The sequence below is a fragment of the Notothenia rossii genome (genome assembly GCF_949606895.1).
Source record: "Notothenia rossii genome assembly, chromosome: 5".
NCBI lineage: Eukaryota > Metazoa > Chordata > Actinopteri > Perciformes > Nototheniidae > Notothenia > Notothenia rossii.
The window spans coordinates 50805453-50824675 of record NC_136903.1 but is presented as its reverse complement, the minus strand read 5'-3'; the positions used below and the strand labels follow the sequence as shown (position 1 = coordinate 50824675).

Here is a 19223-nt window from a genome sequence, read left to right as displayed (position 1 = left end):
TTCTTTTCAAAATAACACACTGTTATTTATTCACCAATAACACACAATTATCCTTGCTTTTATTTATTGGTTTAATTCCATAATCTCTGGCTTTTTTGGTGTCCGTAAGGAACTGAATTTCAAAATAAAAATAACCGGAAACAGACGTAGGCCTCTAGGAGTTTAGGATGGCCGAAGACACTAAACTAACCAAAATCCCAAGCTATCGTTTAGGACTACAGTCCCCGTGATTAATCTTCAAGCGCTGGGATTGGATGTTGGAGTGGCAGTGCGCCAAGGTTACGCCGAGCGTCAAACAGCTGTTTGAAATGGAACAAAACCACGCCAGACTATCCAAAACTCGAACGCCCCCCCCAGAACTACACATGCTGGCTATTGTGTTTCGCAAAATGTTCCATGGGACGTCTCTACTGAACGTTTTCGTTTTTCCCACAATTAGAAGTTGCCAGTATTAAACACATTGGTGTTATCAAATGTAAAACATATAATTAATAAATGGGTGAAAATCGCTTGTGTCCATAATGCGCAGCATTAATATATACCCACATGACAGCTCATTGTTACTTTGTAATTCTACTCCACAATTCAGAGGTTAACCTGATTGCCAAGTGCCAACAATCAGGAGAGATATTTGATAGTTGGTGCTTGAGAACACTAAACATTTATCTGCAATTGACATGAATGGAAACGAGTAATAAAGTATATTCATTACTCGTTATTCTCTACTAATAGTTAATTAAAGACTGTATAATGGCTATTTTGCACATCCCTTTCAAGATTTCAAGATTTTCAAAGGTTATTGACATATCATATACAAAACTACGGTGTATGCAATGAATGAAAATCTTGGGTCACAGGTTCCTCAACAGCACATTACAAGACATCTATCAACATGGGTTTGTACCTCCACCATTAAACTGTCATATTCTGCACATTTCTTATACTATCTACATACATAAGAGTATAATTCATATGTATAATAACAGTTAAAATAAGTGCTTCAACATAGTTAACATTGCAGGAAAGCAATATATTAGACGTTAAGTACTTTGTCAGGCTTAATATTTATCTGTAGATACCCCCAAAGTTTTTTTCTTATTTAAAAGAGGACCTTAATCTAAAGTATTATTTAACGTTTAAATAAAGGTTAATTCAGTTTTCTGTTTTGCACATCCTCCTATTAATATCTTTGTACATCTGGCACTAAACTGTTTTATTGTAGAGATCACTTACAGTATCTTCTTCAGTTTTTATATTTCTATCACAGACCTTCTACTTTCCCCCTATGAAAGTATGTACTCTTAATATTCTTTTAATCAAATATAACACATAAAAACAATAATCCAATAACGTGCTTTAACCACTAGGCGGTGCACACAAGGTACATACAGCTATAATAACTTCGTATTATCAGTGTAGGACACTTATGTATGTACAACATCTGAAGATGTGTAGTTTTATTCATGTTTTCACATAATTTTATAGCATATTGCTATACTATTTCAGACTCAGTATTTACATTCTTATATTCAAAGAAAATCAAAGTCCTTTTATATCAGCTGTGCACCGTTATGGTGTAAATATAACCTATCTACGAATTAGATCAAATATAAAAGTCAGCCGAATTAAGGTTGATACGTATTGCGAGACGTATTGTGTGAAGAGAAATTGAAGATGTTGTTTAATTGTTGATATATTTATGATCCACGTTAAGTATTCAGTTTCGGCGGCATTTCTTCCAGTTTTTCCAAAGGTCTTCTCATCAGGGCTCTATAAATAAAGAACTACGGCAGATCTGTAATATGTAATGCAGCCGGACCGTGTATTACAATGCCGTTATGTGATGACTTTCAAAGAGAAAAGCAAGAACACTCGGAAATTAAGTATTATTTTATTCTTTTAAAATGTTTTCCGGATTTCATATCATATAAACACCAAATCCCAGCATGCATTGGGGCTAAAACATCCAATCAGCGAGCTTAAATCATAGCTGAGGATCTTGGGTAAGCGCTCGAAATGCCTACGTCTGTTTCCGGTTATTTTTATTTTGAAATTCAGTTCCTCAAGGACGCCAACAAAGCCCGAGATTATGGAATTAAACCAATAAATAAAAGCAAGGATAATTGTGTGTTATTGGTGAGTAAATAACAGTGTGTTATTTTGAAAAGAATAACAAATTAGAAGGAAAAAAAGATTTAAAAATACAGATTTCAGTATTCTGAGGCTCTGAGCCCCATTTATTTTCCTCACAGACGGAAACAAAAGTCAGAAATTATACGATTTAAAATCAAAGCAATAATGTGGCTTGATATTGAGTAAGAACATGTTTTTATGAACCACACAGCTTCCGGTCTTCCACGACCCGACCGGAGAAAAAGACGTGCTGCAGGTACGAAACACATTACCAGTAGAAATACATTGCTTTTAAAATCGTGCTGTGCAACACGAAAAAAAGGAGAAAATCGTGTTCGTGAACACGAATCAATAGATAAAAAATCGTGTTGGTGAACACGAAATGCCATGAGACTGGGTTGCGTCAGCAGCAGCTGATCTCTCTCTCCCGTCAGATTAGACTTCACTCGCGTTTATGTCCATATCGATAAGATCCAGCTAGTTCTAGCTAATGATATGACTACCTGCTTATTAAAAGACACCTAAACAATAAATGTCGCTATGCAACCGGGTGAGGCCACAAAGTATAGCGCAGCATTATGCATTTGTTTACATGCCCACCGGAACCCCGAGGCATTACCAACAGATCAACGCGCAATCAACCCAGACAGGACATCTCTTTCTCCACATTACGTGTTCGACATTAGAATTGACTATTATTGTCTGTCACATACTCCTCTTGTCTGTCACATAAGTGGCGCAACTGAAGCGGTATTGCGCTAAAGGGAAATTATTTTGACCGAAGAGATTTAGATTTGCCGGCTAACGGGAACTCCGACGTCACCATGTTGTGTGCTTCGCGGATGCGCTCGGCTCCTCTCGACTGCTGCTCGGGTCTGCTCGGTCAGCTTCCGGATGAGGAAGCATTCATTCGACCAACAGTAGTAGATAACATTACAAACATTTTTAACAGGGGCCATAATAGTGTAAACAATGTTTGTTTTGACAGTTATAACTGAATGTAATGTTTTCTACTTTTTTACATCTGGAAAGGCATTTGCCTTCATCAGATGGAAAGTGTCTTGACCAACAACTTAAGTATTTCTTATAGCTATGCAGGGCATGCAAGCGAGCAAACAAGAGCAAACAAACAAGTTAAATGAAGAATAAAATTGAAATTGTACGATATAATATTGTGGTGGTTCATCTTATAATTCAGTCTAGAGAATGCACCAGACAGCATCTACAGTAAGACCTGGAAAAATCTAAATGTTCTAGTGCGAGGCCCCCCAAACCCTTCGTGCCATTTCGTCCGCGCGCATTTTTCAGGGCAATCTCTATTGGGCTCAGGGCCATCTGTAAATTAGCTTAGATGGCCCAAAGGGCCATCTCCCAAAATCCTTGATGTCATGCAATGCTAGAACTAGCTGGATCTCATCGATATGGACATAAACGCGAGTGAAGTCTAATCTGACGGGAGAGAGAGTCAGCTGCTGCTGACGAGTCGACACGCAGCTCTGCATGATCACATGCAGCGGTGAGCGGACAAAACACACACTTCAGGTTAGAATATCACTCGTAGCTATTTTAATTACCTCTCAAACTACCCTAACTAGTTATAGGTATGTTTAGTTTCACTGTCGGGTCACTCATTACTGGATCCGCAAGCTGCATGACATTGGCATAATAGATTGCCCGATCGGGCAACCAGCAGGTGAGGCTTCATTGCCCGAGCTAAATACTAGATGGCCCCGGGCCATCGGGCAGCCCTTAATGTCGAGCCCTGAACCATTGCTTATGACATTGATGATATTTTAAATCAAAAAACATATTCCCTAAAATGTGGAAGCTCTGGATGCCATACAAATGAATAGTTGATATTTTTTTAGGGCCACAACTTTGGCACTAGAGCACCTAGTGTTATCAAACGCATTTCAATGGTGAAACTATCCAAACATATTGCATATGACAACATTTTCCACTACGATGAAAGGCGTGTAAGCCAAAAAAACCTTATTCTGGTTCCATCATGGGTAACCCCACCCATCCTCTCCACTTGCAGCTGGACAGACAGATAAACCCCCCCCCACCTGGAAAGACAGGAGCTCCTTTTCCAACAGACTGCTGCAGCTCCGCTGTCACAGGAACCGATACAGGAAAGGTGACAAGTTTGCATCCCTGTATGTTACACCCACACAATGAAAGTACACTATTACTGTAATATTTACATTTACCTATCTTCAAATGGATCCTTGTTGTTGTTGCTGTATTCTCCAGGTTCTGATGCTCCATCTCCACTGCTGCTAGTGTTACAAGTCCGCTGTGCAGAGCTGGTAATCAGATAATAAGCCTGTTGAACAGGAGAAAAGAATGAAGCAGAGGGAAAGTTGCTGCCGTTTGTGTGGTTGTCCTAGGCAGAATTTATTAAACACATTAATAAATTCACTTACAAATTATATCCGTTTTCTCTATTTATCTAATCATTCTCTGGTTTGACGCCACATGTATCTCTGCATTGTGTTGTGTGGTCGAATGAATATAATAATAATACATTACATTTATAAAGCACTTTTCCTGGTGCTCAAAGCACTTAATATGACTTCCTTCTTGCCAACCAGGTTTATTATCTGTGCAAACAGAATATAAGGAAATGGCTTCACCAGCTTTCTACCTCAATACTTCTCCTCAGTGAGGCCTGAAGCTAACTGAGAATGTAAAAATACATTTAGCCAATCAAAATAACTGTATGTCTGACATATTTCGTTTTCTAATCAAAAATGGACATAAATCCACATGCCATATTATGACTTTCATGAAGGATTAAAGCCTTTTTCATTTACAGTATAATACAGTGATAACAGATAACACACACAGTACATGACTGTACTCACTTTAACATGGCTGTTGTACAGGCACAATATTAGCATAGCACTAGTGCTTTAGCATTTAAATAATATGAAAAATTATGACCTCAGACCAGCATTTCACATATTTATAAAAACAGAATAAACTTGAAATGTAAGCCAGACTAGTGCACAGGACTGATACACATAGTAACATAGTAGAGCTACATTATTCAGGGAGCAACAGCCTGTGTTAAAGAAGCTAGCGGACGCCATTAGCCACACGCTAATGGCGTAGCTCACAGCATGACATTAAACTACACATAAAACAGTTTCAAAGACACTTCTTAGATCGAAATATGACATAATCTGTGTACACAGTACACACTACTAACCTGTTGAACAGGATAAATGAATGAAGCAGAGGGAAAGCTGCTGCCATGTGTCTGTCGTCTTCTTCTTCTTCTTCTCTCGGACCATGCCGTTTCTCTAACGCTAAACCGGAAGTGGCGATACCGTAAACCGGAAGTGAGGCTAAGAACGGCAAACTTCAAGATAACAATACCATTAGCACTCCTAGTGGTGACTTTATGAACTGCAAACATTCCTCATTCCACCACTGCACCACTTTCCTCCTACCCTCTGTTGTTCTTTTTGGTATAGTTTTATTTGCTGCTTCTTTAATGTGCATTGTGATTTGATTTGAGCACTCCTCTATACTTCCTTCTAATGCTAACAATTGTGCTGAATCCTTACGGCAAAGTCTACATTTCTCACAGTCTGCTTTACCAAAGCACCACCTGGAAAATATACTCACTTCCTATTTGTGTTGATGATAGTGAAAACTGGGTAACGATCACTTCCTATGGTACAGTCACTTTTTACATACCATTCACACGATTTAGCTAAACTATCCGTCACAAGTGTGAGGTCCAAACATGATTGTGTCCCCCTATTCACTTCTATTCTTGTTTTTTGTCCATCATTAAGGCAAAAACAATGATCTTTCCTTTTTCTTCTACAACATCCCCATTACTGTCTGTTTGACTGCTTCCCCATAGGCTGTTGTGAGCATTAAAGTCACCACGCCATACTTCCCTTCTGTGAGCCGTCCCTGCTATTGTCTGTCAAGTTTCAATGTGAAGATCTTTACACGGGTTATAGAAATTGACAAGCTTTATGCTTCCTTCTTTCATTGGGCTGCACATTTCTACTATGACACATGCCTTTTCTTCAGGGGATGGAACTGGGGGCTGAAAAGAAGAACCGGTTCCGAACCAAAAGAGCACTAGCACGGAGCTAGAACGGGAACCGCGTTGGTGTGAAAGGGGCACTGTGTTCTTTGTTCCGTTTTAGAAAGGAAGTGTGAATACACAGATTCTGATTGTGAAGAAAACGGATATAATTTCTAAGTGAATCAGAGCTGGTCAGATAATAAGCCTGTTGAACAGGAGAAAATAATGAAGCAGAGGGAAAGTTGCTGCCGTTTGTGTGGTTGTCCTAGCCAGAATTTATTAAAAATATTAATAAATTAATAAGTGTAATTGTCATTCATGGGGGTATTGATGGGTATAGCTGCCTGGTCATCTTCCTCCGGGCCTCAGACAACAACAGGAGCACTACCGTGATGGCGAGCTTCATGGACGCGGTGGCCAAGTATGGTGTGCCCTCGAGGGTCAGAACCGACCATGCGGGCGAAAACAACGCTGTCTGCCTAATTATGAACATCTTCAGAGGCTCTCACAGAGGCAGTGCTCTCCTGGGTAGAAGCACTCACAACCAGAGAATAGAACGGCTCTGGGGTGACCTGTGGCGAGGTGTGAGCAATGTCTATTAGGACCTCTTCAACAAGTGAAGGCATAATAGACGTAGACAATGAAATGCACATGTGGGCCCTGCATTATGTCTATCTCCCACGCATAAACCATGACCTACAGGGTTTTTTGGACCAGTGGAACAATCATAGGTTGAGGACCGAAAGACACCAGAGTCCCATACAACTTTTTGTCCAAGGTTGCCTGGAATGGCAGGGCCAGACCACTTCTGCCATGCAGAGCCTATTTGGTGAAGGACAAGGAGATGCTCAGGAGGAGCCAGAAAGAGAGGGTGGAGCTGATGCAGGGGATGTTGCATTGGACTGGCCAGAGAGGTTCACCGTACCTCGAAATCAGCACCTGCTAAGCGATGAGGACATGGAGCAAGTCACCGCACAGTTTGATCCTCTTGCTGGTCGTAGAGGAGATCTTGGACTGGACATTCATGGCAACATTGAATGTTGTCTGATTTTGTCACGGACATGACACATATTTCACAGCGGATCCCCTGCAGGCTGTTCTTTGCCCTTTGAACTCACACTAATTGCCTTTTTTAAAACTACTAATTTGCACATTTTTCTAGTGTGCAGTGTATATATGTGTATACCTATGTTTTTATGTTGTAGTATTCGAGTGAATTTTCCTTAAATAAATTACTTAGTTTAAACAATGGTCTCTCTCATTGATGTTGTGACAGTTACTAGCCCGCTTGTGGCCTGCACTCCTATCACAATGTGTAAGGGCTAACCACTGCTTGGGCTGAAAAAGAAAATTGGCAGGATTTGGTATCAGGGTAATAATTCGTGTTGTGGGTTGCAAACATTTTAAATCAATTTAACCAGCTGTTTTCTGGGGAAGTAATGGCCACTTTACACAACCGTTTATGTTCTTTTTTGTCAGGTCATCAGCTAGAAGTATTCAGTGTTAATGACAAGCCTGCTCCACCATGTAGCAACAATAATATGAAATATCATACAGGTAAAATGAAGTGTGTGAATTTTGCCACAGATGTTAAAGATCTGTAGATCTTTGTTTCAATAATTGTAGAAAATAAACTACAAACAAAGCATTCCATGGTCCAAATAACGAAGGCAAGGCACGTTTTTAAATAGCACCTTTCAACACAAGGCAATTGAAAGTGCTTTACAAAAATGAAAGACATTAAGAGCTAGACCCTCCAGAAAAACGCGATTCTGTGATCGCAGAATTTACCGCATAATCAGCAAAATGGCGCAGATTTTTAAAAGGCCGCATATTTAACAAAAGAATGCATAATCCCAGCATTTTTCCATACAAAGTTGAGAAAAAAAAAAGTTAACTCTCGTATTGACGTGAAGTAGTGATGATGATGACGTGACGTCCTCAGCTCGCGCATCATAGAAGGTAAACAACACCGTAGAGTGAACGTGTGGAACTCACACGAGAGAAAACACCAAGATGAAAATATCTGATCCATCTAATTTAACGACGAACATTTCTGCTAAAGACCGGGCAAAGCAGTACCCCGATGTCTTTCACGAAAGTGGGGGGAAACTATTCTGCACCCCGTGCAACTGTGTGTTGGAGCTTCCTTAGCTTCCTAAGCTTTCTTAGAGAAAATCGACGGTGACAACCCACTTTGATTCATTCAAACATTCGAAAATGCTTTCTGCTGCTGCGGACAAGAAATCCAACTCACGTTCACCGAGGCATCAACCTCCAAAACCCTTTCGAGGGCTACAAGAAACGAAGTGAGTAGCCTACAAGATTGAAGCTGGTCAGATAACGAACGAGTAAATTAAAATAGAATGAGGCGGAGAAGTGTGTGTGTGTGTGTGTGTGTGTGTGTGTGTGTGTGTGTGTGTGTGTGTGTGTGTGTGTGTGTGTGTGTGTGTGTGTGTGTGTGTGTGTGTGTGTGTGTGTGTGTGTGTGTGTGTGTGTGTGTGTGTGTGTGTGCAGGGGCGTAGCTGGAAATTCTGGGCCCCATGAAAGTATCTATTTGTGGGCCCCCAATCCATGCGAGTGCGCGTCAGTGCGCACACTAAAAAAAATGTGGCCATTTATTTACTGATGAAAACACATACTATGGTTTTTACCTATACATTCGGATCAGCAGTTCAGCACCTGAACTGTTGGTGGGTGAGCCTAGTAAAGGATGTCGCATTGCGTTCATCTTCAATACAATAGTCTACCAAAAAACCTTGAGTCGCACTAGCTAGGCATATTTTCCCCTATTCTTGTGACAATGTTTTCTGATACTCAACATACAAAAGCTGTTACTTGTCCTGTCTTTCTGTAATCCCATATCCAACACAAATAGTCTACTCAAGCACACTATTAGGTTGACAGACACTTACATTTTGATGTGCTCTGAAGTATACAATCGTTCCCTGCTTCGATATACCTTTTACGAAGCAGATTTTGAACTGTCGCGGGCAAAGCACTAGCTTTTTTGCTGTAGCGGCCGGGTTGCTGCCTTTCTCAGCAGAGTGCTAAAGCCCTACCTGTTACACGCGCAAGTAATTCGAGGAGGCGCGAGTGACAAGTGTTGAGCTATTGGTGGGGACAATTTAGGATTCTTGGATACTGGTGGGGTCATGACCTTGCGTCCACCCCCTAAACGACACGATGAAACCGAACCTCGAAAACCCTTTTGAAGTTAATGAACTGTAATGGACTGCAAGAAATCAACATGCACTGACTATCAACTTTATCTTCTGTCTATTTAATTGAAAATTACACCCAATACAGGAATGAACAAACAAAAAAAGATTTGAACAACACAAAGACAAAAGTATAAATTAACTGAAGATTTGAACACAATTATAAAACAATAAACTCTCAGGACATGAACACACTTACAGCAAGCAATGAAAAATCTAGTGCTTGAGGACTATGCATCAGATAGTAATTGTTCACAATGTGGGCTGTAGCCTGTCAGCTTACTATAGGGAAACATCCCACAATCCTGTCATAGACTGGATTTTTATCCCTAAATCCCCAACGCCAATCGCCGGACCTTCTTGGAGGCCAAATCTTTTACGAGCTCTTTGAAATCAAGTGACAGAGCCAGCTTGCTTTCAAACGATAACATTGCAAGGCTGTTCAACCTCTCTTGCGACATGGTAGATCTTAAATAGCTCTTGATAAGTTTCAACTTACTAAATGATCTTTCACCACCAGCTACGGTAACTGAGAGCGTCAAGAAAATTCTGAGGGCAATGCAAACGTCTCAAAAAATGCTCTGGAGTTCCATCTTGTATATTGCATTCCGTAGATCAAGAGAGCTACAATCAGGGGGGAAAGTGGCAGAAAATATTTTATTGAGATGCCTTATCTCACTCTCAAACTTATCTGTGAGATCCTGTGAGTATTTCTCCCACAGTGGCTGACACACAGAAGCCATGACACTGTCATTCAACTTCCCAATTTTAAGTATGGCAGCAAATTCTTCAACAATATTTGCGGTTGTTTGGAGCCGAGTGTCCAAGTCACTCATGATCTGGTCGATGGCAGCGAAAAACACAGTGTTACGGAATGTTGTTTCTGGCCTATCCTCCTGACTTGTTCCTTCAGCAGTTTCATCATGAAACCTCTTCCTCCTCCTCTCACGGCAAAGTTATTTTTTGAAATGAGATGGAACCTCCATTTCCTTAGCTACCATTGATGCCTCAGACAGAATAGCATCCCATCCATTTCTGAGAGTCTGCAGCTCATCTCTTAGTGCAGCAACATTACCTGCCTCCACCTCTATTGAGATTTTCCCTGACTGGAGTATCACATTTCTGTCATCAATAGATTGCAATACTTTCACCCAAATGGTGAGAAGGACATCAAATGACATGGTAGTTCCTCAGACCAACACCTTCAGATCTGGCCTAACCTGTGAGACTGCATGAGCTCAGTATGGTAGCAAGGGCTTCAATGACACCAGGTAGGTTCTTTGCTACAGGTTTCACAGCATCAATTCTCGCACTCCAGCGAGTGTCAGATAGCGTATGTACAGAGCAACCTGTTTTCTTTTTGTATATAAACCAACGACATGGACTGGCACTTACAAATGTGTAGAGGTGGTTAATGTAACCAAAAAAGTTGGACACTTCAGGGCTCGATTCTGCAGCATGCACACCTACCAGATTCAACGTGTGGGAGGCACAAGGTGAGAAAGTAGCAAGATTATTCTTTTTCAGTATTTGGGCTTGGACTCCCTTGATTTCCCCTGACATATTCGCCCCATTATCATACCCTTGCCCCCTGCAATCACTAATGTCTATCCCTAGATCCAGAAACACACTCTCCATCATGCCTGCTATTTCAGATCCTGTTTTTCCGTTGAAATCTTTGAATTCAATAAATCTTTCACTGATCTCCGATTTGCCTGTGTCTTCATTATAATGTACATATCTTATGAGCACAACATTTTGCTCGGTGTGGGAAATATCAGGCGTTGCATCACAAATCATTCCATATTATATGGCCTTTCCGTCAGAATGGTTTTTAAAACCTTTCCCCCACACAATTCAATAAACTTGTTCTGGAGGTCTGGGCTCAGATAATGAGTTAGCTGGCTTCCTTTTTTGGATGTCCTGATTTTGTCTAAGTGGTCTTTCAAGAGTGGATCATATCGTGACAAAAGTTCTAGCGTACCTACAACATTTCCATTGTGGACATCGCCCAAAGCATGCGTTTTACCTCGGAAAGCTAAATTCCTCGTTGCCAAGTGCAGAGTGGCATCAAGGAGTCTCTGCAAGATAGCTTTGTTTTTCTTAATTTCAGACTGTAGCTCTCTCTGCAACTGATAATCAACGCCACATGCAGTCATAACCGAACACTGTAGGTGTTTCCATCGCAAACAACAGTCCCTGTGATTCCTACTTGTTTCATGGCTTGGGAATTTATCATACATGCGACGCCACTCGACGTCACACATCTTGTATCCCTGGTCACTACTCAAAGCACTAAGAGAGGGTATTTTTTGCTCCTTGGAGAAAAGAACACATGGTATGCAGAATAGTGCATTTGCACTTTCACTGTGAATCAACCAGTCCCTTTTCACTTTTCCCCTACCCTTATCTGCTTTGGTGTATTTCAAGTAATCTGGAAATCTCTTTCCCTTTGAATCATGTGGAAATTCTTGATCTGTTTCTCGCATTGCTATTTTCTTTACAATAGTTGCCTTGTCCTTGTCACTCATCCTAGCTGGGAACAACCCTGGGTCAAGTGATAGCAGATCTTCTACCTCAGACACCACTACAGGTGGCTCAGTATCTGTGGCATCCTGTGTCGGAGCCTCACTTTGTCCCTGACATTGACTGTCCATAGCTGCTTCCTCCTCATCTGTGCTGCTTTCATGGACCCCGACCTCTTCTTGTACTGGTACTTCTGCCTCTTCACCTCTGCTCTCCTCATTGGCTGCCTTGCTCGAGGGCCCTGGCTCTAGAGTATCCATAGTGTACATAATTTATAAAATGCCCTATAATAGTAATAACACAGTACAGCTCGAGCTATCTCTTAATTGTTATAATAATAATAATAATAATAATAATAATAATAATAATAATAATAATCATTTTTATAGATATTTTCCAATTGCTCAAATCTAGCTATAGCTACTGTAACAACCTCAATTTAATGTGCCAGTGGTCAATGGTATTGCAATTACTGGAAGAACTAGAGCAGTGGTCGCCAACCAGTCGATCGCGATCGAGTGTGGTGCGGGTAGATAGCGGACCGTTAAAAAAAAAGTAACAAAAGAAAGAAAAAAGAAAATTAAAATAATAATGTTTGAAAAATACGTTTTTAGATGTAAACCTATCATCCACCACTTGATTGACGTATATTTGAGACACCTCAATAATATAATACATTAACCGTGCTTTACGTGAACCTCATCATGACACAAGAGACGACGGCAGGACTGTAATTTCCCGTGTTCACTGAACGCAACAGTGGCAACACACCAGACCAATCAGAGAGTTGCATGGAAATACACGTGTGCTTGTGTCATTCAAACTCGGCTCTGTGTGTGTGTGTGGCGATAGCGTATTTAGTGTGATAGAGAGGGAGAGAGGGAGTGAGGGAGAGAGAGGGACCGGTGCTAGCGGGGACAGTGATGTTAGCATCTGGTTAGCTAGCTGCACTAATGGACATAAGGAGCTGTTTCCACAACAAGCTGGAGGAGAGTCCTCTCCTGTCAGACTGAGGAGCTCAGGTGAGCTAAAGGACTCTTGAGTGTTTTGAACAGTTTTGTCACAAATTATTCAAAAGATTATTTCCGCGGCACACCTTTATATGATCATTATAGTTATACAAACAATAAGAGAATAAATGAAAAACAGGTATGAAATAGCCTACTATATGGCAGTAAAACAAGAATACAGTTTAATGTGATTTGTAAAATATCCATAAAGAAAAAGAAAATCTGTTTACAGTTCTGTTTCATATGGGTGCTGAGAGAGGTATCCATAGATCTCTTCATGTTGCTCTCAAAGTGCACCAGATGGATGCTTTCAACTTCAATATTCCCGGGGGAGCATCCCCCCGGACCCCCCTTGAGGAGGTGAGGTCCGCCCCCCAATAGCCCTTTACCCCTGCCTATACGCCGTGAGCTGATTATGGAGCCTTCATTGTAACAGTAATTCGGATGCAATTAGCCTATATAAAAGGCCTCAAATTGGAAGCACTGTCTGGGCCGTCTTTTACACTCAATTCTGCAATAGGTAGATCTCGCCTTTCACCTAGGCCGATGTCGGTGATCTTGGGCTTAAAAAGGTTGGTGACCACTGAACTAGAGTAACTAAATTTGAATATTACCTAAAGTTGTATTCAATGCATGGTAAGCATATTTAAAATCTGTTTGTTAACCCTAAGCCCTGCTGCTTTACCTCCCTCTCCTTCAACTGGGAGCTGGACTGAGGGAAGGGGTACTGATCCTGAAGCCGCATCTGTGCATTAGAGCAGATGTGATTAGCATGTAACATTATACAGGTTAGGTTAGCTAGCCATAGCCAAAGGGCATAGCTGCTGGATACAAATTCACTGGGCTCATCTATACTCATCTAATTTTTAATAGCAACAGGTAACTAACGTCAGCCACAAAATGTTGGCCAAGCTGTTGTTTACTTCAAAACAAGTTCTGTGAATAAATACCTTTCTTGTGAAAATACTTGGTGACTAGCTGTCGACCTCTTTTATTATTTTCCTCTTGCTGACCTTTTTTCTTTCGTTTCTGAGCTCCTGATTCATGAGCTGTAGAGGACATTTTCCTTCTAGTCTGTTCAAGCTGCAAGCTGCTGGTGCGCTGCTGTGCAGCCTAGTTATAGTTGAAAGTGGGGGTGCAAGATTAGTAACTGGCAGGCAAGGGGTGGTTTGGAGTGGGTCGGGCACGACCACCTCCATGGCAGATTTTTTTTAATTTAATGAACACCTGTACGTGCAATTTCCTGCAATAGAGCACAGAACTGTCTCAAAATCCTATGGGATCCTAAAGGATTCCAATATGGTTCCAAAAACGTATAGAGATTCCTATAGCATTTTTGACTAGGGATGTTATCCTACACTAAGCTGTCTGATATCCCATTACCTGTAACTCTTGGGTCTCTTTCTCACTTCCTCTGTCTCCTCCCTGAGTCTGCACAGTTACCACATCATTCTACATTAAGGAGAGCAATACACTTATGAGTACACTGAACTGGTTTGAATACACAATCTTTATGCTACTCTGTAAAGAAAGGGAGAGAGGGGGGAATATATTATCCAAGTATTTGTGTCTTAATTTGTTATGTTATCCTACACTTTAAGCTGACTGATATTTCCATTACCTCTAACTCTTGTGTCTCTTTCTCTCCTTCTCTGCCTCCTCCCTGAGTCTGCACTGTCACCACCACATCATTCTACACAGGAGAGCAATACACGTATGAATACACTGAACTGGGTTGAATACATGATTTTTTCTTTTTTCTGCCATGTTCTACCTGGTTGGCTGGCTACGCACGCGCACACACACACACACACACACACACACACACACACACACACACACACACACACACACACACACACACACACACACACACACACACACACACACACACACACACACACACACACACACACACACACACACACACACACACACACACACACACACACACACACACACACACACACACACACACACACACACACACACACACACACACACACACACACACACACACACACACACACACACACACACACACACCAGTGCATGACATTAAGTATTTTGGGAGATGGCCCTGTGGGCCATCTAAGCTAATTTACAGATGGCCCTGAGCCCAATAGAGATTGCCCTGAAAAATGCGCGCGGACGAAATGACACACGAAGGGTTTGGGGGGCCTCCCCCTAGAACATTTAGATTTTTGCAGGCCTTAGATGCTGTCTGGTGCATTCTCTAGACTGAATTATAAGATGAACCACCACAATATTATATTGTACAATTTCAATGTTATTCTTCATTTCACTTTTTGTTTGCTCTTGTTTGTGTTTGCTCTTTTGCATGTCCTGCATAGCTATAAGAAATACTTAAGTTGTTGGTCAAGACACTTTCCATCTGATGAAGGCAAATGCCTTCCCAGATGTAAAAAAGTAGAAAACATTACATTCAGTTGTAACTGCCAAAACAAACAATATTTACACTATTATGGCCCCTGTTAAAAATGTTTGTAATGTTATCTACTGTAAGTTGGTCGAACGAATGCCTCCTCATCCGGAAGCTGACCGAGCAGACCCGAGCAGCAGTCGAGAGGAGCCGAGCGCATCCGCGAAGCACACAAAATGGCGACGTCAGAGTTCCAGTTAGCCGGCAAATCTAAATCTCTTCGGTCAAAATAATTTCCCTTTAGCGCAATACCGCTTCAGTTGCGCCACTTATGTGACAGACAAGAATAGTCAATTCTAATGTCTAACACTTAATGTGGAGAAAGAGATGTGCTGTATGGGTTGATTGTGCGTTGATCTGTTGGTAATGCCTCGGGGTTCCGGTGGGCATGTAAACAAATGCTGCGCTATACTGTGTGGCCTCACCCAGTTGCATAGCGACGCTTATTGTTTAGGTGTCTTTTAATAAGCAGGTAGTCCTATCATTAGCTAGAACTAGCTTGATCTGATCGATATGGACATAAACGCGAGTGAAGTCTAATCTGACGGGAGAGAGAGTCAGCTGCTGCTGACGAGTCGACACGCAGCTCTGCATGATCAAATGCAGCGGTGAGCGGACAAAACACACACTTCAGGTTAGAATATCACACGTAGCTATTTTAATTACCTCTCAAACTACCGTAACTAGTTATAGATATGTTTAGTTTCACTGTCGGGTCACTCATTACTGGATCCGCAAGCTGCATGACACTGGCATAATAGATTGCCCGATCGGGCAACCAGCAGGTGAGGCTTCATTGCCCGGGCTAAATACTAGATGGCCCCGGGCCATCGGGCAGCCCTTAATGTCGAGCCCTGCACACACACACACACACACACACACACACACACACACACACACACACACACACACACACACACACACACACACACACACACACACACACACACACACACACACACACACACACACACACACACACGTGTTGAAATGTAATTGTATCACTGTATATATATATATATATATATATATATATATATATCATCAATAATATGTAAACATTTGAAATGTATGTTAATGTTGTTAATTATTTTGTCTTGTAATGCTTTGGCAACATTGTTTAATTTAACTTTCATGCCAATAAAGCCCCTTTGAATTGAATTGAGAGAGAGAGAGAGAGAGAGAGAGAGAGAGAGAGAGAGAGAGAGAGAGAGAGAGAGAGAGAGAGAGAGAGAGAGAGAGAGAGAGATTAAAATAGCCCAATTGCTTTTACAATAAATAAACATTGAATGTGTTTAATTGAATAGGAAAGGGGTTTAACGTTAGTGGCAGGTTTTGTGTGAGAGAGAATAAATAAGACAACCCAATATTTAAAAAAAAATCTATTCTTTTTCGCAACTTTCCGCATATTTCGCAACTTCCCGCAATTTCACCGCATAAAATCACATAAAAACCCTGCATGTTCAATCGCATAATCAAGGATTTTTGCCCGCATAATCAAGGATTTTAGCCCGCGTTTTTCTGGAGGGTCTATATTAAGTAATAGTGCAGTGGAAACACATTATAAAATGGCATTTAAAAACAGTCATTAAAAAGCAAAGATAATAAATTAAACATAAAACAAGAATAACACAGGTATATAAAACATGAATACAATTTACAATTTAGTGTAAGATATGATTTGTTCAATTAAAAGCAGCGGCAAAAAGAAAAGTCTTCAGTCTGGATTTAAAAGTAGTCAGAGTTGCAGCGGACCTGCAAGTTTCTGGGACTTTGTTCCAGATATTTGGAGCATAATAACTGAACTTCTCCATGTTTATTTCTGACTCTGGGGACAGACAGACCGTCCTAAAGGACCTGAGAGTTCTGGATGATTTAAAAAGTAGTAGGAGATCAGAAATGTGTTTTGGCCCTAAACCATTCAATGCTTTAATGAAAGCTAAAAACATAACCCTGATGCCCTGTTTAAATCAAGCCACAGAGTGAGGGGAGGGGAGAGCGGCAGTAACTAAACGTATGTGAATGATTAATGAAGATCACTTAAGGTTCCCCCCCCAATTAATAAAAGATGGGGTTGTTTTAACCTGCACCCATGCTGCTCCGCTCTCCTCCAGCCACTCCACCCTGTCCCAGACACATAGCCAGAACTCAGCACTATTCACAGCTGGGACCCAGTGTTTGGGCTGGGGTCTGCTAACCATGCGGCATGAGGAGCTCCACAGAGAGGTGGAGGAGGGGTTGGGGGGGAGCGATTTGGAAGTGGGATGGGGGAAGAATGGGATGGAGGATGAAGGATTATTTGAATTATTTGAAGTATTAAAGTAACGTGTTATGGCAGGAAAGTTAAATCTGGTATATTCATTTTAATGTCACCTTATATAGAATGTGTGTTAAATTTGAAGGGACAAAGTATATTTTCCCTCCCCAATATATTGAGGTGAAGTCTTTGTGTTTAGAGAGGGATGCAAGCAGGGGACATCCTAATTTGGGGATAGCTCCAAAACTCTGGAATGTTTCCCTCATAAGAGAAGAGTGTGCGTTACACATGCTTAGGGCAAATGTGTGTGTGTTTTCATTGCAGTAAATATATGTGCTACATGATTACTGTTCAACTATACCTCTGTTCTTATTCTTTCATGTGTGGGTACTAAATGGCTACAAACATTGTGGAGAAATTAGCTTAAACATGTTTTATTACTCTATATGAAATGGAAGCAGTTTTTTATGATAGGGACGAGAGAGCATTTTCAGCATGTCAATTATCAGGGAAATCTACTTGTTTTCAATAGATGTGTGTGGTTAATTACTTTGTATTAATAATAACAGTATGTGTAAAGGAAGCTGGAAATATGCAATGTGAAACCTTTTATTTGAAGTAAAGATGTGAACGATAGCTCAAACAAATGGAAGGGCTGTAGGACAAATGAGTGTGTTCTCTATATTAGGCCTGTGTGAAGTTTGACTATTTGAAAAGCATCTCTAATACTACTTAAGAGCACAGGTAATGTGTTCCTCGTTATTATTGATATGAAAGTAATTAACATGTATTACGTATATTTAGCCAACTATAACAACTATATCTTAAAACATACTTTTAACTTGTGTGTGGCAGCCTGAGGCGGGAAGATGGACACAGGGACAAAGGGCCATAAAGGGGATGTGTGTGTGCTGGCTACAAGATGTGAAATAAGATAAGGAAACTTGTTGTTGAGAGCAGGTTCGTACCAAAAGGTGTCTGGTCTTCGTCAAACTGAAAGAGACTTTTTGTTTCCGGGTTTCTTCTGCTGTGTCGCACTGATTGGGTGCGACAGGCCATGTGTTGGTCTCTGCCAATAAGATGACCTCTGGGGGAAAGCACGTACACCTCCTCCTCCTGTCTTTTAGTATGAAAGCCTGTGTTTTCCTTTGGTTCGCGCTCTTGTTTTTGACCGGCCGTTCCTGAGACCTGTCTCACACGTGGTAGAACCTGAGCCCGGAGTACTCTGCAGAGTGCTTCGTGATTCCTTTGTATTTGTATTGTTACTTTTTATCATTAAAGCAAGATTATTGTTTCACTTGTATTCTGGTGTTTCTTAATCCCTTCCTTTTTACGAATTTACCCAGCTTATCAAACGACACGCGGAGACGAGGTTGGTTTTAAACATCCTCCAAATCTCCAACAAGTGGTGACCCGACGTGTCTGAGTGGGGTGTTTTCGGGGAAGAGACCACCAGCAGCAAGCGGACGGAATAGTCCAGGGCTAAACATCTCGGCCTCTTCTGACAACTAAAAACAGAGCTCTGTACGATAGGCTACCAGGTGAGCAGACACGATTTAATTCGAAACCTGTGATT

The 19223-nt window shown here is 41.1% G+C and overlaps 1 protein-coding gene across 1 annotated transcript in view; it reads left to right on the top strand.

The window, feature by feature from the left end:
• LOC307039101 (zinc finger MYM-type protein 1-like) overlaps positions 1 to 19019 on the top strand; it is a 48944-nt gene extending 29925 nt beyond the window's left edge. Inside the window, exon 2 of the mRNA XM_079680901.1 lies at positions 18994 to 19019. The gene's annotated coding sequence lies outside the window, so the exon portion shown is untranslated. The remainder of the gene's footprint in view (positions 1 to 18993) is intronic.
• Positions 19020 to 19223: the final 204 nt, after the last annotated feature.